The sequence below is a fragment of the Grampus griseus genome (assembly GCF_964374135.1).
Source record: "Grampus griseus genome assembly, chromosome: 1".
Taxonomy (NCBI): Eukaryota; Metazoa; Chordata; class Mammalia; order Artiodactyla; family Delphinidae; genus Grampus; species Grampus griseus.
In genome coordinates, this window is record NC_139017.1 from 126,518,139 (window position 1) to 126,534,216 (window position 16,078).

Below are 16,078 nucleotides of genomic sequence, written 5' to 3' on the forward strand. Positions count from 1 at the left end.
GTTTCATGGCAATTGAGGGTAGAGAAGAAACAGCAGGAGAGGCAGACAGAGCACTGTTAGGAATTTTAAAAGTATGTGTGTTGGGGGTGGGGGAGTGAAAAACATGAGGAAGACATCCACAAAGTCCCTAGGTGATATTCCTTAGAGTTATAGTTATAATCAGAGATATATAGAGAGTTAGAGAGCAAAAGTCAGTAAACTCTTTCAAAAAGACCAGATAGTAATTATTCTAGGCTTGTGAGCCCCATGGTCTGAGCTGCAAATATTCAACTCTGCCATTTAAGCATGAAAACAGCCACAGATAATACAGAAACAAATGCAAGTGACTGTGTTCCAATGAACCTTTATTTTCAAAAACAAGTGTGTGGCCCAAGGGCCATGTTTGCCAATCACTACTACAGAGACATCCTGAGATCCTGACATCACTCTCAATACCTGTGGTAGACAGAACAAAGGCTTCCCAAAGAGGTCTACATCCTAATCCTTGCAACCTGTGAATATATTATGCTACACGGCCAAGGAGGAATAAGGTAGTAGATGGGAATATGGCCGCTCATGAGCTAATCTTAAAATAAAAATATTATTTTAGATTATCTAGGTGGGCCCTATATACAAGGGTCCTTAAATGTGGACGTGGAAGACAGATGAGTCAGTGTCCGAATGATGGAATGTGAGAAATATTCAACTGGCTATCGCTGCCTTTGAATGTGGAAGACGGCCAGAAGCCAAGGAAGGCAGGCAGCCTCTAGAAGCTGGAAAACGCAGGAAAATGGATTTTCCCCTAGAGACTCCAGAAAGTAACACAGCCTTGCCAGAACCTTGATCTGTGTTGTTTTAAGCCCCAAAGTTTGTGTAATTTCTTACAAGGGCCATAGATAATTAATACAATGCTCACGTGAGCTAAACCTTCTAAACATCGCGGCGAACTCTCCGGCCTCCAGAGGAAAGAACTCAGGTTTAACATCCATTTAAGTGCCTCATTTAAATGCAAAGGGTAGGTGAAAGAAATCTGGATTTGGATGTGGGGAAATTAGGCCATGCTTCAGGGAGTGTCTAGAATAAGGACCTGCTTTGACACTGAACAGGCTTTACAGCTCCCTGATGGAGTAGAGGGGGCACTGAAACAAAATTTCCCATGATGTGTGTTTCTCAGGGGGCTCCCAGACCTATACACTTGGGGATTTAGAGAACTGTGTGCGTGAGGGTGCAGATGAAAGTCCCAGAGCAGGTCCTGTAGGCAGGCTCAGAGTGGGGAAGTGGGCCGTCAGACATCAGCGCCTGACTTTCTCTTCCACCCGCAGCAGGCTACCCTCTGCCCTCTGCTGTGCCACTGTAACGTTTACGTCACAGGGAATACACTTTGCTGCCCTAACATGTGTGTTACGAGGGAAACGAGAACGTGAAGCTGGTGGCATTTGACAAAGGAGGCGGCGTTCCAAAGATGAGCTTGGGCAGTCCTGGCAGGCACATGCTGTCAGGGGTCATGTCAGAGACAGCCACCGCCGCTGGGCACTCACAGAGGTAGGTCGGTTGAGGTCAAGGGCCTCTGCCCAAGAGTCCTCTCAAACTACCATCCGTGGCCAGAGGCGGAGGCCATGGGTTGCAACCTCCCTTCCACACTGTAAACATCCTGAAAGCAAAGACTTCCCCACAGCAGCTAACTCAGTGCCTTCCACTCCAGAGCCAGGCGTCACTGCCCAGTGGCTAACTGATTATTAGTAAAATCGAGGAGACGGTGAAGGCAGATCGTGTCATAACAATAACAGTTCTCACAATAAATTTGGAAAGTACATTTCAATGTACAAAACATCCTCACATACAGTGTCTCAAATGATCCTCTTAAGGCTGCTAGGAAGCGAGTATTAGCAAACACATTTTGCTGAGAAGGAGAATGAGTTTCATAGGCATTAAGAGACTAGATTAACACTCCACAGCTCGCAACTGGAAGAGCTGGGCCTGAACCCAGGTCTTTGGTGTCTTAGATTGGGAGTTCATCTGCATCTTACAACTTCTCCTCCTTTCCTCCCTTCTCTTCGTCCCTCCCTTCTGGAAACACTGAGTATCTATTATGTACCAGACAACACTGTTCACGGTCCCACAGATATAAAGTTAACTAAGAAAGTTCTGGACCTGAGGAAGATCATAGTTTGGCAGGGGAGCCAGACATGTCAATGTGCAAACTATGATCCAACCTAAGACTAAGACCTTTACTGAGTCCTCTATGTACTGTGCACTGTACGACTAACGTTCAGCATCTTATGATGTAGGTATCATCTTCCCCACTTTACAGGTAAGGAAACGTAGCTTTACAGTCATTAAGTATCTCATAAGTTGCAGCCAGGATCCCCATTCTCTCCTGATTCCTCATCTCACACTCTCAGCCACTCTACGATGCTATGCCACCATAAGCACTAGCACAGAGCTCTACACTGGGGCAGTGAAAGAGCAGGGGAAAGATGGGTTGACCGTCCTGCAAAATTAGAGAAGCAGAAAAAAAGATGGGTTGACCGCCCCTAGAAAGTGGGGCATGTGCATATAACGCAGCAGAGAGGAATGAACCAGGTCATTTAAAGATGATGTTTAAGTTTGACCCCTGATTCTAAAAACTGAACATGAGAAGAGAGTATCCCACAAATCTGATGCCATTTAAAAATATTTTTCTGAGTAACTATTAGGTGCAAAGCATTGCCCAGGGATTCCATGAGGAATCAGATTCAGGCCCAACTCTTAAGGAGATAATCCTGTACTTGTACTGAGAGAGTAGAGGTGAAGCCATCTTCTGAGGTCACTCTGGGGTAGAAGGAAAAGTTCTGAACTGGGAACTGGGAGATCTGGACTCCAGTCCCAGTTTTATCACCAGTTCACCTCAGTCTCTCAGTTCCATTTCTGCAGCTTTGAAATCCAGTGTTGGAACAGATAATGTCTAGGGCCTCTTTTAGCTCTGATATTTTATTATTCTGTTTGGTTAAGGAAGTAGAGGAAAAGAGCTTACGTGTCACAGAGGACTGGAAAGGGAGAGAGTAGTTCACCTCATCAGAAGCCATCCCACAGGAGGTGCCTTTGGCACCCCAATCCTGCAGGTGCCCAGCAGCCGTATGGTGTGAGCTGCCAGGGTCCCCGCCTGTTTTCCACTCTCAAACTTGCAAGGGATGCCCTAAATAATGAAACCACAGACAGGTACTCCAAGAGGTCAGTGTTTTTCAGATGCCTTGCACATCCACAGCACTAAGTGGCTGCTTGAAGCTATTATACCATTATTATTGTTGTGGTTAGAGAATTACGGTAATTAACACTATTTACTGGGAGCATTCTATGCACAAGGTGCCACGAGGGGCGCTTTGCTGACAGTTACCTCCTCCTCTTGCCAAATGTAAGCAGTGTTACTGTTTCTACTCTAGAGATGAATCTGTGGCTGGAGAAGGTTAAATAACCTGCCTGAAGCCACACAGCTACCAGTCTGGGGCAGAGCCTGTACTCTTACGCAGTACTCTCACTCTAACCCCAATCCTAATCCTAACCCTAACCATAATCCTATTATTCTCCTGCTCAATTTTGCTACAATCTGCGATGCTTCCAATCCGGGTATCCTTCCTTCAGTTTAACCTGCCATGAGCAACTGAAAAGGAGGTTAAATGGCCGATACGAATCATACCATAATCTTACCTTACAGTTTGCAAAGTGCTTTCTCATAAATCCATCATCTGATTCTCATGTCAGCCAGAGAGTGAGATGGAGCATTATTTCTATTTTATAGAAGAAGAAACTGAGTATCAAGGGAAGTGAGTAACCTGGAGGTTTCTTAAACCCTCTTGCCATGCTAATCATGTACTCATCTAAATCTCTGACCACTCTGGGACATTAATTTTCAGAACATTGTGTCATGTGTCTTAAAATGTATCCGGTTATTTATATTTGCATTGCAGCATGGCTAACATAGGGCCTTCCCAAAGAGATATTACCAAATGGCAACTGGTGTTTCCTTAAATCTTCTTCCAGGACTCAGTGTAAGTGATTCCCAAATAACTAAGAATAGTTCAGTGAATGCTAAAGTTCCAAACCCTCACAATAATACAATTTGTTTTCTTTCAAAATGCCAGTACATTCATTGAACCCCATCCTCTTTACTGACTTGACAGTGTCTATGTAAACTTCACAGGACATTTTGAACCTTCTTTTCTGAATGTAAGGCTGTATGTAGTGCTATGAAGTAGATCATGAAGAACTTTCTTATAAATTTTCTACAAACTATGCCTAAATGCAATTTTAACATAGCTTTGTATACATCAGAAACATATCCATCAAGTCTTCCCAACTATAGACCCAAAGAAAGCACATAGAAAAGAAATTTAAATAATCTTTTGTTTCTCTGTCTCACATAATCAGACTCTCTTATCGCTAGAGAAGGTGGTACTATTTGCAAGGTTGTGTGGTGGTTAAATCAATCAGAGCAATTGCCACATGAAACAACAGGGATGAATCTCACAAACTTAAATGTCGAGCAAAAGAAATCAAATATTAAAAAGCACATAAAAATATGATTCAATTTATATAAAGTTCAAAAGAGGGAAAAATGAGTCTATGATGTTAGAGGTCAAGAGAGTGGTTACCTTGAGGGGGATTGTGACTGGGAGGGCACTTGAGGGGGGCTTTCATGGGGCTGGCAATGATGTATTTCTTGTTTCAGGTTCTGACTACGTGGTTGTGTTCGTTTTATAAAAATTCACTGACTTCTACACTTGTGATTTGTGTGCTTTTCTCTCTGCACGCTATATTTCAATAAATCGTTTCTGGAAAAAAATCAATTAACTCTAGCTTCTTGGGCCTTGACATCTGTAACTAGCATCTTGTTGCTTCTGTCACTTCTGTTTCCCTTTGGAGCTTCTCAGTGGGAAGTGTTCCACCTTTAATTCTGAAATACCTCTACTAAGCTCAACCTTCTTACCTGCCTAATTTTGTAATTTTTTCATGGCTACTGGAGGGCAGAGCCAACGTGGTTTGAAGAAGAAAAGGTTCTACCATTTACAGGTTTGAGTCCTTAAGCAATTGCATGTTCAATGTGACTTTGAGGGTCTCTACCTGGGTAACTGGGGTCATAATGGCTACTTCATAAGGTTATGATTACTCGTCATGAGGATTACATGAAACAATGTGTGCAAATGCCATCAGAAATCCTAGCATAAAGGTGCTCTTGGAAACCTGATTTTTGCCCTTTACTCCTCCCCACATTGCCCATTCTGCTTGGATCTTCATCTAACATGAATCCCATCAACACTAGTATATAAAACAATAATATTCCCCACTACCTGGGAATTCCTGGGAAACCCCCATTGTCCATATTTTCTCTTCTGCTGCCATAGTTGAAAAGCATCAATACTAGGTTAATTACATCTACCACAAATGACCAAGTCTAACCTCAGCAGGGCTCTTAGTGCAGTTTTATCATCTCCCTACTGATTCCTCATAGGTGTATATGAAAACATTCCCACTGCTCACAAATTCCCATTTCCATGTCTATCCTCTCACTTTTACCAAAGATCCAATTTCCTACTTCACTGGTAAGATAAAGGTCAATTTGAATTCTACCAACTTCACCCCTTTCATGCCTCAGGAGGCTTCTCTGTCTCCACTTTTACCTATCCATTTTAGTGTCTCTCCTCACTTTGTTTTGTTTTTTTCTCCTCCACTCTAGTTTTTTTTTTTTAAAGACCTTGATAATTTCGGTTATACCCTCACCCATTTACACCTTTAACAACTTGTTCTCCATGACCTTCACTGTTTCTACTATACACTCATTTATGTTTTTCCCATCCTACAACCTAAAAGCTTTTCTTTAGGCCCTGCTTCAACATTATCACATCATTCTTCTTTTATTGCCACCTTCCAGAGAAATAATTTTAAATTCTAGTTCCACTTCTTCACCAGCCCATCAACCTTCAATATCTGTAGTCTTGCTTCTGCTCCCTCCATTCAATGGCAACTGCTTTCTCTCTCTCTTTCTCTCAAAACCCAGGGGCCTCCTGAATGTGAAACTTAGTGGGCACTTCCTATTTATTTTATTTTTTAGAGGGTACTTCTTAGTATCCATTGACATCTGTCACACTTGACTTAGTGACTCTAATCTCTCCTTTGGCAGCTTCATTTACTTCCATGTCTTTATATGTCATTTTCATTTTGATAGCTCCCAAATCATTGTCCCTGATCTGTTACTGAAATGCCACATCTACGTTTCCAGCTGACTAGTGCATCTTACCACATCATTATTCTACTTCTACAAATTCAAACTCATCATAAAATAGATCATTTTATGAAATAAGCATTGTTCAAGGCATCTGATTTCCCCAACTGGCTATTCCACTAACTTGCAGAGTGATCATAGACAAGTCATTTACTCTCGCTGGATTTTCTTCTACACGGAACAAAGGGATTGGGCATAATCATAATGACTTCAATAGCTGTGAAATTCTATAATGCTATGTTTAAAAAGATAAAGCCATAATCTTCTTCCCACCTACAATCTGCCCTTTTCCCTGACTTCCATATTTTTTATTAATGGTATCCACATTCCCATAGTTATCTAAACTTAAAATCTCTGCTTTATCTTCCATGCTTCCTGTTTTTTCTCAGTTTCTACAACCTACCAGTTGGCAGGCTCAGTGGATTCTACCTCAAAAATATCGATTGCATCCAGTCCCATCTTTCCCTTTCTCTCATTATAAATTATAGTCAAGCCCTCATTTAACCAACCAGGGCTTTTGCAGTCACTTTCTCACTGGTCTCCATGTTTTATACCGTCAAAAGATTGATTTTCTTCATACGTGACTCATTACATCAAGTGCCAGATGAAAAATCTTTAATGACCCCCAGGACCTTTCTAATACATCCAAATACCTTTATTTGGTGTTCAGGGTTCTTTCTAACCCAGGTCCAGCATCACGTACTCTTCTCCTTTACTCAATCTCAGCTGCAAACACAGGGATGGATTTGTTCCCCAAGTAAGTCCTGTTATTTTCACCACGATCTCCTGGTCTGTGCTGTTTTCTCTGCATAGATGATGTTCTCTGTAATCCTTTATTGAAATCCTTGCCATCAATCAAGTCCCAAGTCAGATGGAACTTCTACTTGACGTCTTCCGTGAATCCCACGGCTGGAAGCCATCTGTCCCTGCTCAGAACACCAGTGCCATCACGCTCTTCTGCAGTGACACTTTATCATGTTCTTAGCTGATTTAAAGTGATTTATATATACGCATTTTTCATTATCTGAAGGACAGAGGCCATGTCCTCTTTGTACCCAGATCAGTACTTCTACTGTAGGCTTATAATAGAAAGGGGATAAAAGAATGAATTAAGTACTTAATATTGTACCTTGTGTATGATAAAAAAATAAAAGTCACAGGAAATATGACCATAAGGAGTTGTTGGGGAGACAAATCACTACCCAAGGAAACAGTTAGAAAACAATGTAAGATATTCTAACATATCAACACCAAATTGAATTGGCTCTGCTTTAGATTCAGAGTTTGTTCCAACTCAGCTCCAAGTAACTGGATGGTATCAAACATAAATTGCCCTGGGTTACTTTTCTTATGAGTAAACTGCAGAGTTGTCCAATTTAGCCAAAAAACAAACAAAATGAAGACAAACAAAGACAGCCAGTTAAATTTCAATTTCAGATAAATAATATATTTTTTTAGTTCTTATAGTATAATCTGTCCTTATACTAAAAAATTATTTGTTATTTATCTGAAATTCAAATTTACTGGGTATCCTGCATTTTATTTGGCAGTCCTCAATAAGGGAACTGTTGTTAATCATCTCTAAGGCTGACTACTCCAACATTCTACATTCAACAGCATTTTCAGAGAAAAGAAAGATAAAACTGTGCTGTTCCCTTGGCTTATAATTCCTTTCCCCTAGATCTCTGCACTCAACTTTTAGCTCAGTTATAGATGCCATAAAACCCTTTTGATTCTCCTATCCAAAACAGCACCTTCTTATCCTTCCAGCTCCCTTCTCTGGTCACCCCTTATCCCATTAGCTTGTTTTTTTTTCATTATCTGAAATTATCTCCTCCATTCCTTTGGGCACATGCTTATTGCCTGTCTCTCTCTGTCACTAGAATGTAATCTTCAGAGAGAAGGGTCTTTACCATCCTGTTCACTGCTGAGTCCCCAGCACCTAGAACAACAATGGCAGATACATGAAACACTTAAAAAACTAAAAAAATACAGTAAGTGCTAAAGATGAATTTTTTGGCCAAAGAGGACTAATGGGGTCCAAAGGAAGAAAGCTGAGTATGGGTTAATGTGGTTAGGAAAGGTTTCTTGGAGGAAGTGGGACTTTAGCAATGCCATAGAGCACTGGTTTGGGGGGCGAGTGTCTATCACCTGAATAAGCTTAGGAACATTTGCAAGCTATACAAATCCCTGCCCTGCCCCACCTCCTCATTGGGCCTATCAGAATTTAGGGTGGTTGATAAGCACTATGTCTAATGTCAAAAGGCTCCCCAGATGATTCTGATATAACCCCTCTACCCCACTGGAGAACATCTTCCACAAATGATGGGTAGGATTTGGTTAAGCAGAAAGCCTTAAGAACAGAACGATGTGAACTGAGCACAAAGAGAAGAAAAAGAGCATAAACTCTCAGGTGGTATGAAAGTACTGCTCAGATTGGAATAGAGTTAAGGAATTTGTGCTTCAGCTTGTAGGCAAAGGAGAACAAAGGAAGGATTTTCAGAAGGAAATAAAATTGTAAATTGCTACCTATACTCTACACCAGGATCAGGAAAGTCTGAGGAACCAAACACAGCCTACTGCCTATTTTCGTAAATAAAGTTTAACTGGAGCACAGCCATGTCCATTTGTTTACACACTGCCTAGGATGCTTTCGCTGAAAGTTCAGCACAATGCCTGTAATACTCAACCCTTGTCAAGCTCTCCATGTCCTTTAAGATTCTGCCATTGCAGAAATGGCCTTGCAGCCAGGACTCCACTAATTCATTTTATGTGATGATTACATTTACGCATTCATTAATTCTTAGATACTTGAAAGGATTTGGGATATACAGGCTCTAGGTTAAAGTGCTGGGTTCTGTATTTACCCGATTTGTGAGTCCTACACCCTGCTCATCATCTACCATGATTATCACACTCTGTCGATATGTGGTTCTGATAACATATATCAGTGGTATTGTAGGGTCTTCTAATCTGGCACCAAATAGGAAGATACAGTTATAAATAACCACATAGCAAGTTCAAGTCTCTTCTTAGGAACTGATATCTGACAGAGGATTGGTATGAAGCTTGGTTCCCAGCAATAGCACCAGACACATGAGCAGGCAGGGTGTCATGGCTAAGTTTTCCAGTAACTCCAAAAATATCTACTCTCACCTCTTTCCCCATAGAGTTACACAAACACTAACTTCCATCCTTATCACACTTTTAGTCCTTTCCCAACTCTAAGTCTTACTTCTGGGAATAACCTAATGTTTTAAGCAAATGGCTATAGAGTTTGGTTTCCTGAGAGCCTCCTCCTGGGAATGCTACTGTTTTAGATGGCTTTAAAAGAGCTTTCCATCTTCTCCTCCCCCAAGGGTAATGTGGAAGCAAATTCCCTTTTGGTTACAGTAGCTTACACAGCATTTACTCAAGAAATATTTATCCAGACAGAGCTTATCATCTTATATGTTGGGGTTAAATGGTGAAAAAATAACCACTGGTGAATGATTTGTAAATAACTAGTTTTAGTGCCTGGACAGTGATATTCCAATATGGGTAATTTAATTAGAGTGGTAAGGATAAAGTGGTGATAATCACTGGATACCACATAAGCCTAAAGAATGGTCACCTAACAAAGTCTTGGGGACTTCTTGGAGGAAGTGGTGTCTAAGCGGTAAGCTGAAGGAGCTACATAGATCAAGAGGAGGTGGGAAGAGAAGCCAAAACAAGAGAAGTTCTAGAGGTCCAGAAAGAATAGAAGACTGGAGTCCCGTGTCAATAATATACTATAAACAGTTGCTGATTATCTGAGGATAGCTACAAAGCTTTGTGGTAGATTCTCATCACTCTCTGGTATGTCGCATAAGGAAACAAGGGCTTTGGCTTATATTCTACTTTTTATACTGCCACCACTGTTTTTGTGTGTGAGCTCTGGACATTGCTTAACCTTTTAGAACATCAATTTTCTCATTTGTCAAATCTCATTTGTCTCATTTGTCAATAGGAATACCTGCCTTGAAGGACTTTGCAGGAATCCAATGACACAATGTGTGGGAAAGTGCTTTGCAATCTCTAATTCCGGCCACCATCCTGGCCACTCCCTGTTTCCACCCACCATTGTCCATCTAGATTTGCTCAGCAAATGCAAGCTACTTTTAATGTCATCTGCTGACAATAAATCAAATAAATCAAGAGCCCCCAAATCCAGATTTTTAGATTCTCCCAGGCTACACAACACCATAGCCCACGTAGTAGATAACAGTAAGGTGACCATCAGGGAAACTTACCAAACTGTCAATCTGTAATTCTTTATGTTTTTCTTGCTCATTTGACAAATGTGGAAACCAATGGGAAAGAGTCCCATGAATGTCACCCAGCTAGGGAGTGATGCTAAGAGCATCTGGTTTGTGGATGAACTGTGCATTCCATCATCTCTTGCCTCCAAAGCCAATGGGTCCCTTCTGCTTCAGGACCTTCTCAAGTCCTCCAGAAATCAGTATAAGGACAGTGAACTGCAATCTGGAAGCAGTTTAGCTTTCCCCATTTTCACCCAGGGAAGCTGTGTCCTAATCCCTCCCTGCTTCTGGGCTTAGTGTAACTGAACAGTCCAAACCTCTGGGGTTTGGGAGGCTAATGACCACCTCCCAGACAAAGTTAATCAGGTGGATGAGCAGTAAGCTCCAAGCTTTAGCAGGAGATTTCTCTCGAGTTATAAACGCCCAGTGAACTCGCTACTTGTATTTCTCCCAACACAGTCATTCCCTAGGAGAAGTTCAGCAGGGATCCCTGTAATAAAAAGGTCTTTGTAACTCACATGGGTGTAAAAAACCAAACCAGTCATTTGGGAAAGGAACTCACTTATGCCCATGGGGAGGAAAGGCTAGGGGATACATTCACGACCTAGTTTTAGGTAACATTTTAAATTAACTTTAACATTTTCATTTCATTGTTATTATTCTGTCATGAGGTCACAATTATATGTCTGCAAGGAATTCTTTCTCTAATATATCCCGTGTTTTTGAAAAATATTGACAGGCAATCTTGTGTAGTTAAAAAAGAAAAGAGTACTGTCCAGTGGCAAAAAGATCAGAGATCTAGCCCCAGCTTTATCACTTGCTAGTATTGGGGATCTTGGCATGTCACTAAACTTCTCGGGGCCTCAGCTACCTCCTCTGTGACATACGAGTCCTTTTTACTTCAGGATCAACTGAAGCAAGAATGACAGCACAAGAAGCATGAAAGTGACTTGAGGATCATGATATCTGACTCAGTTTCCCATAGCCCAAAACTTTACAGAACTGGGAACACAGCAGGCCCTCAGGAAATACTTGCTGCTCAAATGAAGAAGCTCCAAAACAGGTCCTTAAAATAATGGGAAAAAGTATGCTTAAATTATTAAAAATTACCAGTTGACAAAAATCTGCTTATCTGCTATTGGTAGTCTGGTGTATGTGGCAGCCATGTGAGGCCCAGAAGAGATCTGTAGCTTGTACTGTGGCCCATTCATGAACAAATGGTTTTCTTCTGAGTGTTTCAGTGCACTACACCCGATGCACACACACACACATGCATACACATCCATGCTATCTTTTACTAGGGAGAAAATGAAGACTACTTGAGGTATTAATAGCTTGATCTTCAGAGCCCACCCATTTAAACATTATCTGTCAATAATGTCATGTTTGGGTGAGAAAACCCAATAAAAAGAAGACTAGAGAATAGGCTGTTTATGAACAATACATTTGGATACTAGAAATGGAGCTGTACCTAACAAGTTGTGATTGCCCAATCCATCCAGGGTAGAGAGATTGCCCTGGCATAGAGTCATCTTCCTAATGGAACTCAGACCCTCTGGAAATCAAAAACATAGAGAAGGGTAAAGGCCTTGAGTGCAGGATCTGTGTCTTAAGTCACAGCTCCTTACACGCATGTAGGCATCTAACACATATTTGATGAATGTATTAATAAGTGAGGGACCGGGGAGTGGAAAGAGCTCTGGACTGGGAGTCAAATGTGGATTCCAGCCCACATTCTATCATCAGCTATGTAAGCAGAGGGAAGTCATTCCAAATCTCTGTCCCTCACACGTGAAAAGAGGAGACTAGATAAATCAGCAGCTCACAATCAATAAAGTTCAGTGAATTGGCTGATCTCGGTGGGCAAGGAGAAGTGAGTCCAGCCAGAAGTGATGTTCTAGGCTGCAGCCAGGAATGTGGTCTGAGTGCTGACTAAGTGCCCAGAACTAAAGAGATAATATTCCCTTCCATGATCAGTATCTCAGGAAGTCTTGTGAAGAGGGGAACCCAAATCACCAGAAAATGAATTTATTCAAGGAAGCCGTTAGCTTTGGCCAGTCACTCTGCTTGTTGTAGGATGAGCCTGTCACTCTGAGAAATGAAATAGGACCCTTGAAAGTCTTCTCACACGGCTAAAGATAAAAGCAAGAACAGTAGAGAGAAGACATCACTCTGGATGCCTGTGTTTGTGCAATAGAGCAAATGTCCTCAATATGCATTTGATTGCATTTTAATATTCATATCATTAGGAGTTTATACTATAGCATGTTACTTTTCCTTGTAATATTTCCATTCTGCAATCAACTTTATTATTATTAAAAAGTACTATAGGGAGAGTCAGAGGAGAAGCCGTGATGACACAACATTGCCGGCGTTGAAGATGGGAGGAGAGAGCCACGAGTCAAGGAATGTGGGCAGCCTCTAGAAGGTGGTAAAGGCAAGGAACTGGAGTGTCCACTAGAGTCTAAGAAGGAATCCTCCCTGATGACACCACGTTTTTAGCCCCGTGAAGCTGATTTTTGGACTTCTGACTGAGGAATATAAGAGAGGCCATTTCAATCGAATATCTCATGGTCTGCAAGGAGTTTCTGCAGTGCCACTGAGAACTTATGCAGATTAACCAATTGATGCTGATGTAACAGTGATAGATAGGTTCTGGTCCTGGAGGATATGTTGCTGCTATTAAAGCTGCCCAGTTAGGCTTCAAGGTAGTCTGCATTGAGAAAAATGAAACACTCGGTGGAACATGTTTGAACGTTGGTTGTATTCCTTCTAAGGCTTTATTGAATAACTCTCATTGTTACCATATGGCCCATGGAAAAGATTTTGCATTTAGAGGAATTGAAATGTCTGAAGTTCGCTTGAATTTAGAGAAGATGATGGAGCAGAAGAGTAATGCAGTAAAAGCTTTAATGGGTAGAATTGCCCACTTATTCAAACAGAATAAGGTTGCTCATGTAAATGGATATGGAAAGATAACTGGGAAAAATCAGGTCACCGCTATGAAAGCCGATGGCAGCACTCAAGTTATTGATACAAAGAACATTCTTATAGCCACAGGTTCAAAAGTCACTCCTTTTCCTGGAATTACGATTGATGAAGATACAGTAGTGTCATCTACAGGTGCTTTGTCTTTAAAAAATGTTCCAGAAAAGATGGTTGTCATTGGTGCAGGAGTAATAGGTGTAGAATTGGGCTCAGTTTGGCAAAGACTTGGTGCAGACGTGACAGCAGTTGAGTTTTGGGGTCATGTTGGTGGAATTGGAATTGATATGGAGATATCTAAACTTTCAATGCATCCTTCAAAAACAAGAATTTAAATTTAAATTGAATACCAAATTTACTGGTGCTACTAAGAAGTCAGATGGAAAAATTGATGTTTCTATTGAAGCTGCTTCTGGTGATAAAGCTGAAGTTATCACTTGTGATGTACTCCTGGTTTGCATTGGTTGACGACCCTTTACTAAGAATTTGGGACTAGAGGAGCTTGGAATTGAGCTGGATCCTAGAGGTAGAATTCTAGTAAATACCAGATTCCAAACTAAAATTCCAAATATCTATGCAATCGGCGATGTGGTTGCTGGTCCAATGCTGGCTCACAAAGCAGAGGATGAAGGCTTTATCTGTGTAGAAGGGATGGCTGGTGGCGCTGTGCGCATTGACTACAATTGTGTACCATCGGTGATTTACACACACCCTGAAGTTGCTTGGGTTGGCAAAGCAGAAGAGCAGTTGAAAGAAGAGGGTATTGAGTACAAAGTTGGGAAATTCCCATTTGCTGCTAACAGCAGAGCTAAGACAAACGCTGACACAGATGGTATGGTGAAGATACTTGGGCAGAAATCAACAGACAGAGTATTGGGAGCACATATTCTAGGACCAGGTGCTGGTGAAATGATAAATGGAGCTGCTCTTGCACTGGAATATGGAGCATCCTGTGAAGATATAGCTAGAGTCTGTCATGCACATCCGACCTTATCAGAAGCTTTTAGAGAAGCAAACCTGCCTGCATCATTTGGCAAATTGATCAACTTTTAAATTAGAAGATTATATTTTTCTGAAATTTCCTGGGAGCTTTTATAGAGGATTTACTTACATGGATGGAGCTGGAGTATGGTATGTGAACAGCTGTGTTTGAAACAAGGTGATCAAGTTATTTTAAACTTGGTTTTCACATTGGAAACAGTCATTAGAATATGTTAAACATGTATAAAATGAACTGATGTAAAAAAAAAAGTACTATAGGAACTTTTGGCTACCATGAACACAATATTTTCCACTCTACTAAATGTTTTCATATCCATGTAAAAGGCTGCAGTGATGCCCTCAGAGGAACCATTCAGGGGTAGAAAGCGGAGATGATATCTCAGTTCCATTGTGTGGAACTTCTCCCTCAGTTTGTCAAGAAATTGTTTGTAAAGTGGAAATTTAAAAGATGTCAAGTGCAACATTCACCTGACTGGACACATACAGGTTTACCTGGAGTATCCTAAGACCGTGCTGTTAGTGGAAAGAACACAAGTTGTGAAAGCTTGGGTTCAAATCTGGACCCTGCCCCCTAGGAGTTGTAGGACTTTGGACAGATGACTGAATTTTTGTTATGGGCAGCATATCTTTAATTTAATGCAATAATCTTCTCCAGAGTTTCTGTGTGATGATGTAAAGGACTGTGAAACACCTAGCACGTAGTAGGCATTCCATAAATGTTAACCCTCCTCTTTTCTCCAGAAAGCTCTGCCCTTCTGTGGTCTACCTGTCCTCCAACACTGAACCAACTAAGTGAAACCTATTAGTTAGTCAGGCAAGCTTCCCCTTCTCTTAATTCCACCTACCAAAATATGTCTTATTTTCCCCCAAATATATTCCTCCTCCTACTTTCAAAAATGTAATGAAGAGCCCCACCTAGTCTGATATGACTATAGTAACTTAGGGGTAATCTTAAGTTTGAAAACAGAAGTCAGTGTGAGAACAAAAGTATACTAGTATATTGTTCCGTTGATGGACTTAAGATATTAAATTAATATAGTGTCATAGGATTTACCATTCTTTTTTTGTATACACTCTGTTATTATATATCTGAGGAATTTATGATAAGGAGCACACTTTGGAATTCACACCTAAATTCACTAACAAATGAGTAAAATAGTTTTTGGCAGACTTTTACATATAAAAGAGTAGGACAACCCTGTTATTACCGTGTGAAATACAAGGTAAACAACCATAATGGACTAATAATCTGGATCATTTAACCCTACTACTTAAAAGATTCTTCAGTAAATACTACAATGAAGTGGCTTTTGGCATGAGAAAGTTAAGGTTAGAACATTTTGATGTGGATCTTTTAAATGAAGCAATACCATCATTTTATTTGTCCTGTTTTGTGGAAGACTTTGAGAATTGCTTCTTAAAATTTCTTTCTTTGTTTTGTCTTTCTGGTAGAAATGTAGTATTGAGAGATGTCCATGAGCTAATGAAATTCAAAAAAGCTTAAAACGATACTTTCATTATTTGGCACAAGATACTCAGGAAAGTACTGAAAATAGGAAAGGCTCAAAATGAAACT

The 16,078-nt window shown here is 40.8% G+C and overlaps 1 protein-coding gene and 1 pseudogene across 3 annotated transcripts in view; one reads left to right on the plus strand and one right to left on the minus strand.

Moving 5' to 3' along the window:
* Positions 1 to 16,078, minus strand: part of PDE4B (phosphodiesterase 4B) — a gene marked incomplete at its 5' end in the record, with an annotated part of 484,828 nt that overhangs the window by 61,707 nt on the left and 407,043 nt on the right. The window lies entirely within an intron of this gene.
* Positions 13,173 to 14,553, plus strand: LOC309835452 (dihydrolipoyl dehydrogenase, mitochondrial-like; annotated as a pseudogene). The gene has a single exon. The product of its transcript is annotated as a dihydrolipoyl dehydrogenase, mitochondrial-like (transcript).